This window comes from Nicotiana sylvestris, chromosome 3, assembly GCF_000393655.2.
Source record: "Nicotiana sylvestris chromosome 3, ASM39365v2, whole genome shotgun sequence".
NCBI classification, from domain to species: Eukaryota; Viridiplantae; Streptophyta; class Magnoliopsida; order Solanales; family Solanaceae; genus Nicotiana; species Nicotiana sylvestris.
The window spans coordinates 110,439,491-110,450,753 of NC_091059.1; positions in this window are offsets into that span (position 1 = coordinate 110,439,491).

Sequence of the window (11,263 nt, forward strand, 5' to 3'; positions counted from 1 at the left end):
CCATCAAATGTCAAAGCCATTCAAGAACTACCACCGCCATAGAACAAGAAGGATGTGATGAGTTTCTAGGGGAGACTTAACTATATCAGCCGGTTCATAGCATAGTCTACAGTTATTTGTGAGCCAATCTTTAAGATGTTGAAGAAGGACGCCGCTACCAAATGGACTGATGACTGCCAAAAGGCTTTCGATAGAATAGAGGAATACCTGTCAACACCACCAGTCTTAGTCCCGCTTGAGCCAGGTAGACCCCTATTACTCTACCTCGCAGTATTGGATGGAGCTTTCGGCTGCGTTCTAGGGCAGCTTGATGAAACGAGGAGGAAGGAGCAGGCGATCTATTATCTCAGTAAGAAGTTCACCCCATACGAGGCCTGGTATTCTCTGTTAGAGGGCACCTGTTGTGCTTTGACTTGGGTAGCTCAGAAACTGTGGCATTATTTCTGTGCATATACCACATATCTCATATCAAGGATGGATCCTTTGAAGTACATCTTTCAGAAGCCCATGCCCACTGGCAAGATAGCCAAGTGGCAAATCCTGTTGAGTGAATTTGACATTGTTTACGTGACTCAGAAGGCAATCAAGGGACAGGCACTAGCAGATCACCTAGCTGAAAATCTCGTAGATGGAGAATACGAACCTCTAAAAATGTATTTTCCTGACGAAGAGGTATCATTCATAGGAGAAGACATCGCATAATCCTATGATGGTTGGAGAGTGTTTTTCGATGGAGCAGCAAATTTCAAAGGAGTTGGCATAGGAGCAGTCCTAGTATTAGAAACCGGTCAGCATTATCTGGTGTCCGCCAAACTCAGGTTCCCGTGCACCAACAACATGGTCGAGTATGAAGCCTGCATCTTAGGGATCAAAATGACTATTGACATGAACTTTCAAGAGTTTCTAGTGATTGGAGATTAGGACCTACTTATACATCAGGTCCGAGAAGAATGGGCAGCCAAGAACTCCAAGATACTCTCGTATCCGTATCATGTACAAGAATTGATAAAGAGGTTCACAAAGACAAAATTCCAGCATGTTCCCAGAACCCAGAATGAGTTCGCCGATGCATTGGCTACCCTGTCATCTATGATACAACATCCGGACAAAAACTTCATTGATCCCATTCCAATAAATATCCATGATCAGCCAGCTTATTGTGCCCATGTCGAAGAAGAAGTAGACTGAAAACCCTGGTTTTATGATATCAAGGAATATTTGGCAAAAGGCGAATACTTAGAACTTGCAAATCCTACTCAGAAACGCACACTTCGGAGGTTGTCCAACAACTTCTTTCATAGCGGAGGAATCCTATATAGGAGGACTCCTGATTTGGGGTTACTAAGGTCTGTCGACACAAAAGAACCATCCAGGCTACTAGAGGAAATTCACGCTAGGACCTGCGGTCCACATATGAATGGTTTTGTCTTAGCAAAGAAAATACTTCGAGCTGGTTACTTTTGGATGACTATGGAAACAGACTGCATCTAGTATGTCCGAAAATGCCACCGCTGTCAGATACATGCAGACATGATAAATGTACCTCCAAATGAGCTCAATGCAACAAGCTCACCATGGCTGTTCGCTGCCTGGGGAATGGATGTCATTGGACCAATTGAGCCCGCCACTTCCAACATGCACAGATTTATCCTGGTAGCAATCGACTATTTCACCAAATGGGTCGAAGAAGCATCTTACAGAGCAGTAGGGGTGGGCATTCGGTATTTCGGTTCGGTATTTAAGAATTTCGGTTTGGTATTTCGGTATTCGGTTTATCAATTGTGTATACCAAATACCGTACCAAATTATTTCGGTACGGTTTGGTATTTCTTATTTTGGTTCGGTATGGTTTCGGTACGGCTTCAGTTTAATAATCGCTAAATAAGCAACACTAACGAGTGACAATAATCACTAAATTCAATACTAAGCAGTAAGCAACAATGTACAATTCAAGACAACATTAACGAGTGAAAGTGTACCAATGTAACAATGCACTGCACAATTCAAACTTCAAAGCAAATTCAAATATGAAATAATGATTAATAATTAACAAGTGCACAATTCTGTGCAACAGTGTAGTATGCAAAATTCAAATTTCAAAGCTGCCAATTCAAGGTAACATCACTGGCTGCATTACGAGCCTAAAACAAATATTACAATGGAAAGAAGAATTTGAAGGTGGGATCTGTCTTGAAATTATTACAATGGAAATAATATATATAGTTTCTCTTGAAAAAAGGATGTCTTCTTAGACAAACATATGTGACAATAAACAGATATCATTACTTGTTATCATTCATAACCCTTGTAGATTCGTCACTTCATAAGTATTAAGTGCTACCGTACCAGTCAGGTACCAACCAGTTAAAAACAATAAATTATCAAGGTGCGACCGACTACACATTACACAAATATATAATATATTAATATGTACACAACTACACATTACACAACTATATAATATATTAACATATCTGCAAATTCAACAGTGCAACAGTCTTAATAGAATTAACAATGCAACAGATGCAACAGAATTAACAATGCAATAGATGCAACAGAATTAACTTAACAGTGCAATAGTCTTAACATTTAACACTTAAACACAGTGTAACTGGCCAACTGCAACAGTCTTAACACTTAAACATAGTGCAACAAAAACAGAGAGGGCATCCCTCAACAAAAACAGTCTTAATTCTTAAATATGGATTCTAAGAAGACGCACAAGACAACGCTTAATATGCTTCCTTAAACCAATTGCTCCATTCCTCTTTGGATTAACATTATAGACTTGACCACAATGCTTGCACTCTACTTTGCGAACTTCTCCGTTATCTTCTTTCACCTGAAAGTGTTCCCAAATATCGGAGCGTACTTTAGGAGCACGGGGCATGATTGCACTTGAACCTAAAAAAATATAAATCATAAGTTAGAATATTATATTTTGATGATAATAAAACAAAACTACAAAAGTATTAAGTGTATCACCAAACAAATAGAGTATTAAACTTACCACTCAAGATGCAAGTTGCAACTATACATCAAACAATGGTATATTATTTTTGACCAAATAATTCGACATGATATATTATTTTGAACCTAATATGTCATACAAATGAAAAAGCATTATATATTATTTTGAACTAAAATATACACAAAATATTAAAGCTTACCAAGCTCGAGTTCCTCAAGATACTTCAAGTCTTTTTCAACACTAATAGGATTCTTCTCTTTTCTAAGTCAATCTTGAACACAAATAAGAGCTTGCACACATTTAGGAGTCAATGAACTCCTAAATGAATCAATAATATAGCCATCGGTGCTAAACGCGCATTCCGACGCTGTGACGACCCAAGGGGTCATCACCGTAATTCTTCCTTGTTCCGTGCTCTCGAGGCCTTGAAAACCTTGCTTTTAGTTGCCTCAATTGGCGTGCGTAGTTCGGGCATGTAGCCAGAAAGTTTTTATGTTAGAATATGTGAATTATGTGAAACATTTGATGAATTTTGGTATTAATATGCATAACGTTGACTTCGGTCAACATTTTGGGTAAACGGACCCGGACCTATGATTCGACGGTCCCGGAGGGTTCGTACAAAAATATGGGACTTGGGCGTATGTCCGGAATCAAATTTTGAGGTCCCAAGCCCGAGAAATGAATTTTTGAAAGAAATTGTTTTTCTGAAATTTGATATGAAAATTTGAAATGAAAAGGAGTTAGAAAATATAGGTATCGGGCTCGTATTTTGGTTCCGATGCCCGGTACAAGTCTTAAATATGTGTTAAGCACTATCTGTAAAGTTTGGCTAAAAACGGACGTCATATGACGTGTTTCGGACTAAAAATGGAGAATTTGAGTTATGAAAGTTGAAGAAAAGAAAATCATGTGTTTGAGGCTTGATCCTATGTATATGATGTTATTTTGGCAATTTGATCGCACGAGTAAGTCCGTAAGATGTTTTTAAGGTTGTGTGCATGTTTGGTTTGGAGCCCCGAGGGCTCGGGTGAGTTTAGGACTTAAGAAAATGCAGGTTCATGTGTTGCAGACACCAGCGCGGCCGCGGTCATTTCCGCGCGGTCCGCGCTGGAGCCGCGCGGCCGCGATGCATTTTTGTGCGGTCTGCGTGGCTGAGTCTGAGGGCTAGGATTTCAGGTCAACCAGCGCGGCCGCGCACCAAAACAGTGCGGTCCGCGCTGGAAGGGTTCAGAGAAGCCCCAATTTTTCTCCCACTCGGCGAGGCCGCAACACATTTTTGTGCGGTTCGCGCCAGGTCCTCAGAAAGGTATACAAGTTCGGAAAATATCAGTCATTTTTCACTTTTCAAAAACCCAAAACCTAAGAAGCGATTTTCCAAACAACGTTTTTTCTCCAAAACGATTGGTAAGTGATTTCTAACTTAATTTCTTTATTCCTTAACATCTTTTAACATAATTTCAACTTCAAATTAAAGATTTTCATGGGGAAAATTGGGTGTTTTGGGTAGAACCTAGGTTTTCTACAAATTGAGAAGTTGGACCTCAATTTGGTGTCCGATTTAAAAACAAATCATATATTGGGATTCATGGGGGAATGGGTAACCGGGTTTTGGTCCGAACCTCGAGTTTCTACCACGTGGGTCCGGGGGTATTTTTGACCTTTTTGGGAAAAACCTTAAAAATAATAATCTATTTTCATGCATTGGAGATGATTCATTTAGTAATTATTAATGTGATTAAGTAACTTATGACTAGATTTGAGCGGATTGGTGGTGGAATCAAGAGGTAAAACTATACTAGAAGCGTGAGTTTAGTTTGGAGCATTCGAGGTAAGTGTTTGTTCTAACTTTGGCTTGAGGGAATAGGATTAGGATGATATTTGCTACTTGCTAATGTGGAGTACGGTGTATAGGCATGGTGATGGTTATCTATGCACCGGAGTCTAGCATGACCGTGAGTCTTGATTGCTTTTAATTCGAATAATGTGACACAAGCTCCTTGTTCATTTGATAAGTTTCATATAATGTGAACGGTTGAGAAAGAATGATTTAAAAGGAGAATGTGTTGTGAATACTCCCTTGCCGGGATGTGTAGACTGATATATTTATTCTCCCTTGTCGGGATATTTTGGGCTGTTAGCTGTACCCTTGCCGGGTTAAAGGTATTGAGTTGTTATTCTCCCCTGAAGGGGTCTACTATATGAAGTCAGATATTATGATCTATATTATGGGATCGTGTGGCACGCCGTCCACTTATATATGATATTATGGGATCGTGTGGCACGCCGTCCACTTATATATGATATTATGGGATCGTGTGGCACGCCGTCCACTTATATATGATATTATGGGATCGTGTGGCACGCCGTCCACTTATATATGATATTATGGGATCGTGTGGCACGCCGTCCACTTATATATGATATTATGGGATCGTGTGGCACGCCGTCCACTTATATATGATATTATGGGATCGTGTGGCACGCCGTCCATTTATATATGATATTATGGGATCGTGTGGCACGCCGTCCACTATATATCATGGAAACCAGAGTTTCTTCTATTTATTTCCGATATTTCATTTTTATCTGTTACTCCCCGATAGCATGTCCCCTCCCAGTTTTACTTTGTATTATCTTGTTATTGTTTTCTTGCACTTGTTGTATATATATCTGTACAGGTTAATTGTGGTAGGTACTGTCTAGCCTCGTCACTACTTCGCCGGGGTTAGGCCAGGCACTTACCAGCACATGGGGTCGGTTGTGCTGATGCTACACTCTGTGCATTTTTGGTGCACAGATCAGGGAGCAGCTTACGGACCGCAACAGTAGGACTTCTGGGAGCTATCTTCAGTCCAGGGACTCTCGAGGTAGCCTAGCTGGCGTTCGCAGGCCGAAGTCCCTTTCCATGTTTTTTGTTTGTTTATCTTGTATCAGACAAACATGATGTATTTTCCCTTCAGACATTGATTGTAGTATTCTGTAGTAGTCCGTGAGCTAGTGACACCAGACTCTGGGTAGCATTTTGGTTCAAACTTCCGCACTTTTGGTTTTCAGTTGCTTTAGATTTAAAGTCTTCCGCTTAGATTTTGTCTCGTTTATTATATTGTTTGAAAGAAAGCAGGAAAGGTGTTTTAAATATTTGGCTTGCCTAGCTCCGATAGTAGGCGCCATCACGACACCCGATGGTGGGAAATCCGGGTCGTGACAAGTTGGTATCAGAGCTCTAGGTTACTTAGGTCTCACAACTCACGGACAAGCTCAGTAGAGTCTGAGGGATCGGTACGGAGACGTCTGTATTTATCCCGCAGAGGCTACCGAGTTAGGAAAACTTCACCTTGTTCATTCTTGTCGTGCGATTCTGTTTCTCAAGTACTGATTGTCTTTCCACTCTGTTCTTTCGCAGATGGCGAGGACACGTGCTTCCTCTTCTACCGCGCAACAGCCTGATCCCCTAGCAGCAGCCCCTATTAGGGGCAGAGGGCGAGGCCGAGGCCGTGCCAGAGGCCGAGGCCAGGGCAGGGCTCAGCCCCGAGTAGCATTTCCAGCGACGGAGCCTCAGGTCGATTTTGAGGAGGAGGTTCCGGCCCCAGCTATTCCAGTGGGCCCAGCTCAGGTCCCAGAGGGTTTCATAGCCACTCCAGTGCTTCAGGACGCTTTGGTCCGACTGGTAGGCTTTATGGAGGGCATTTCTAGAGCGGGTTTGCTTCCTGCAGCTCCAGCCACATCTCAGGCTGGGGGAGGAGTTCAGACTCCCGATACTCGTACTCCAGAGCCGGTAGCTCCTCAGGCTCAGGTTCCAGCAGTTCAGCCAGCTGTGGCAGTCCAGCCAGGTATTGCGGCTCAGTCCAGTGATGGTGCGGCTATGTCCGCGGATGCTTTGTGGAGGCTTGATCGTTTCACCAAGATCTTCACTACTACATATAGTGGCACTCCCTCAGAGGATGCTCAGGATTTCATATCCAGCTGTTATGAGGTTCTACGGACTATGGGCATTGTAGAGATCAATAGGGTCGACTTCGCCACTTTTCGCCTGGCAGGATCCGCCAAGACTTGGTGGAGGGATTTCTGTTTAGCCAGGCCAGCAGGGTCGCCATAATTGACCTGGAATCAATTTTCAGAGTTATTTCTGGGGAAGTTTCTCCCAGTTACTCAGCGAGATGCTCTTCGCAGGCAGTTTGAGCGTCTCTAGCAGGGTCCTATGACGGTCACCCAGTATGAGACCCGGTTCATTGATCTTGCTCGTCATGCCATTGTGATACTCCCCACTGATAGGGAGAGGGTGCGGAGGTTTATTGATGGGTTGGCCCAGCCGATCCGTGTTCAGATGGCCATGATTGCCGGTAGTGAGATTTCATTTCAAGAGGCGGCAGATGGTGCCCAACGGATGGAGATGGAACTTGCTCAGGGAGGTGGTCATGGGTCTGATAAGAGGCCCCGTCATTCTGGTAGATTCAGTGGTACCTCGTCTGGAGGTAGGGACTCTTATGGTAGAGGCCATCCTTCGAGGCCCTTTCAGTCAGCTCTCCAGGCTTCTCATGGTACACAAGGTGGTCATGGTTCTCAGCCGCAGTATTCTGACCAGCAGCTCTTCAGTTCACCATCAGCACCTATCAGTGCACCACCACTTCGTTATTCTCAGCAGCCGAGGGCTTGTTATACTTGCGGCGATGTAAGTCATATTGCCAGTTATTGCCCTCGAGTTTCCAACAGCTCGCAGCAGCAGGGTTCTCGCCCAATGATCCAGGCACCAGTTGCCCCACAGCCTGCCCAGCCAGCTAGAGGCGGGGGTAGAGGACATAGAGGTGGAGGTAGAGGTTTTAGAGGTGGAGCTCAGACCGCTAGAGGTAGGGGTCAACCAGCAGCAGATCGTCCCAGGGATATGATTCAGTGAGGTGTGCCCCAGCCCCATTGTTATGCTTTGCCAGCCAGGCCAGAGGCTGAGTCATCAGATGTTGTGATTACAGGTACCATTCTGGTCGGTGATAGGGATACTTCTGTGCTATTTGATCCCGGATCTACGTATTCATATGTGTCGTCCTATTTTGCACCCTATTCAATTATGCGTAGTGACTCGTTGAGTATTCCTGTTTATGTGTCAACACCGGTGGGTGATTCTATTGTGGTCGACCAAGTTCATCGTTTTTGTATCGTAGTGTTTGGGGGTCTTGAGACCCGTGTTGATTTGTTGCTTTTGGACATGGTCGACTTCGATGTTATATTGGGGATGGATTGGTTATCCCTGTACCATGCTATCTTGGATTGCCATGCCAAGACCGTAACCTTAGCCTTACCGGATTTACCCCGTTTAGAGTGGAGGGGGACTTCTGGTCATTGTACCCGCAGTGTTATCTCGTATGTGAAAGCTCGGCGTATGGTCGAGAAGGGATGTTTGGCCTACTTGGCGTATGTTCGCGATTCTAGCACGGAGGCCCCTTCTATTGATTCTATGCCCGTTGTTCGGGAGTTTCCTGAGGTTTTCCCTTCAGACTTGCCGGGTATGCCGCCCGACAGGGATATCGACTTTTGTATTGATTTGGCCCCGGGCACTCAGCCCATTTCTATCCCGCCATATCGTATGGCCCCACCGGAGTTGAAAGAGTTAAAGGAACAACTGCAGGATTTGCTTGAGAAAGGTTTCATTAGACCCAGTGTTTCGCCTTGGGGTGCACCGGTGTTGTTTGTTAAGAAAAAGTATGGTTCGATGAGAATGTGCATCGATTACCAACAATTGAACAAGGTTACAATTAAGAATAAGTATCCACTGCCGAGGATCGACTATTTATTTGACCAGCTTCAGGGTGCGAGGGTGTTTTCAAAGATAGATTTGAGATCTGGCTACCACCAGCTGAGGATTAGGGCGTCTGATGTCCCTAAGACAACATTTCGCACTCGGTATGGGCACTATGAGTTTTTGGTCATGTCATTTGGATTGACTAATGCCCTAGCAGCGTTCATGGAGTTGATGAACCGAGTGTTCAGACCTTATTTGGACTTGTTCGTGATAGTCTTCATTGACGATATTCTTATATACTCCCGCAGTCAGGAGGAGCATGAGCAGCACCTCAGAGTGGTCCTTCAGACCCTAAAGGATAGTCAGTTGTATGCTAAGTTCTCAAAGTGCGAGTTTTGGTTGAGTTCGGTCGCATTCCTGGGTCATGTCGTATCAGCAGCAGGTATTCAGGTAGACCCGAAGAAGATAGAGGCAGTCAAGAACTGGCCTCGACCAGCTTCAGCTACGGATATTCGGAGTTTCCTGGGGTTAGCAGGTTACTACCATCGGTTCGTGGAGGGATTTTCATCCATTGTAGCCCCTATGACCAGATTGACCCAGAAGGGTGTCCAGTTCAGGTGGTCGGACGAGTGTGAGGCGAGCTTTCAGAAGCTCAAGACGGCTCTGACTACGGCACCAGTATTGGTTTTGCCCACAGGTTCAGGGCCATATACGGTCTATTGTGATGCGTCTCGTATTGGGCTTGGTGCAGTGTTGATGCAGGAAGGCAACGTCATTGCTTATGCTTCGAGGCAGTTGAAGATCCACGAGAAGAATTATCCGGTTCATGATCTCGAGTTGGCAGCCATTGTTCATGCCTTGAAGATCTGGAGGCATTACTTATATGGCGTGACGTGTGAGGTTTACACTGATCACAAGAGTCTTCAGTATCTGTTCAAGCAGAAAGAGTTGAATTTGAGGCAGAGGAGGTGGTTAGAGTTGCTAAAGGATTATGATGTTACTATCTTATACCACCCGGGGAAGGCCAATGTGGTGGCCGATGCATTGAGCAGGAAGTCCGCCAGCATGGGTAGTCTTGCTTATATTCCAGTCAGCCAGAGATCGCTTGCTTTGGATGTTCAGGCCTTGGCCAATCGTCTTGTGAGGTTGGATATTTCTGAGCCTAGCAGAGTGTTAGCTTGCACGGTTGCTCGTTCCTCACTATTAGAGCGTATCCGCGAGCGGCAGTTTGAGGATCCCCATTTGTGTGTCTTGAGGGACACGGTGCAGCGTGGAGGTTCCAAGAAAGTAACCTTAGATGATGATGGTGTATTGAGATTGCAGGGGCGAGTTTGTGTGCCCAATGTTGATGGGATTCGAGAGTTGATCTTAGCGGAGGCCCACAGTTCTCGGTATTCTATTCACCCGGGCGCCGCGAAGATGTATCAGGATCTGAGGCAACACTATTGGTGGCGTAAGATGAAGAAAGACATCTTGCGCATGTGGCTCGGTGTTTGAATTGTCAGCAGGTTAATTACGAGCATCAAAGACCCGGTGGTCTATTTCAGAGGATTGCACTTCCCAAGTGGAAGTGGGAGAGGATTACGATGGATTTCGTTACTAGACTTCCGATGACTCGGAAAAAGTTTGATGCAGTTTGGGTCATTGTTGATAGGCTGACCAAGTCAGCGCATTTTGTTCCTGTTGCAGCCACATATTCATCAGAAAGGTTAGCCGAGATTTATATCAGGAAGATTGTTCGCCTTCATGGGGTGCCGCTATCTATCATTTCGGATCGGGGTACGCAGTTTACCTTGCATTTCTGGAGAGCGGTTCAGCGAGAGTTGGGCACCCAGGTTGAGTTGAGTACAACATTTCATCCCCAGACGGACGGTCAGTCCGAGAGGACTATTCAGATTCTTGAGGACATGCTCCGAGCCTGTGTCATTGATTTTGGAGGCTCGTGGGACCAGTTTTTGCCTTTAGCAGAGTTCGCCTACAACAACAGCTACCAGTCCAGCATTCAGATGGCTCCGTATGAGGCGTTGTATGGTAGGCGATGTCGGTCTCCAGTTGGATGGTTTGAGCCGGGAGAGGCTCGATTATTGGGTACGGATCTGGTTCAGGAGGCCTTGGACAAGGTCAGGATTATTCAGGATAGACTTCGTACAGCTCAGTCCAGACAGAAGAGTTATGCAGACCGCAAGGTCAGAGATGTTGCTTTCATGGTCGGTGAGCGGGTATTGCTCCGTGTATCGCCTATGAAGGGCGTGATGAGATTTGGGAAGAAGGGCAAGCTCAGCCCTAGGTTCATCGGTCCATTTGAGATTCTTGATCGTGTGGGAGAGGTGGCTTATAGACTTGCCTTGCCACCTAGCTTGTCAGCTGTGCATCCCGTGTTTCATGTATCTATGCTCCGGAAGTATCGCGGAGATCCATCGCACGTGTTAGATTTCAGCACTGTCCAATTGGACAAGGATCTGTCATATGAGGAGGAGCCGGTGGCTATTCTAGACCGGCAGGTTCGACAGTTGAGGTCGAAGAGTTTTCCTTCGGTGCGTGTTCAGTGGAGAGGTCAG